We start from the raw sequence: 477 nt of genomic DNA, 5'->3' as shown, positions 1-477 counted from the left end.
GGGCGGGGAACCCAGAGAATTTGTAGACAACGGGATTTGATATTCAAATCCCTGATAAGGACAAACGGATCTGTTATGGCTGGTGGCTGTTTAATATGCTTCTAGTCAATGCGTTTCTGGATGTAAAAGCTCCCATCCTAAACAAGTATTGATCTATCTTTTTGGCTGATTTAGATGCATACTCTCCCTATCACAGATCATTAAGGTTACGCGGGGACACCAAATGACAGTTTTAAACATGGTGATCGAAAATCTTAGTCATCCACGAAGAAGATGTGACCGCCCTTCCCTTCTCTTAATTCATATCCACAGTAATGTAAGAAAGGGATCATAGAAATGTGAATGAGGTCCCGTCTTATATAAGCAATAAAAAGGAAGGAAAAATTATGAATATATAAATGTTGGTGAATATGTAATTGAAAATATTCGTCAGATAAATCCTATTTGTAGGACGTAAAGTATATATTTGTTAAAACG

This window comes from Penaeus monodon, chromosome 15, assembly GCF_015228065.2.
Source record: "Penaeus monodon isolate SGIC_2016 chromosome 15, NSTDA_Pmon_1, whole genome shotgun sequence".
NCBI classification, from domain to species: Eukaryota; Metazoa; Arthropoda; class Malacostraca; order Decapoda; family Penaeidae; genus Penaeus; species Penaeus monodon.
This window is presented reverse-complemented; position numbering follows the sequence as displayed.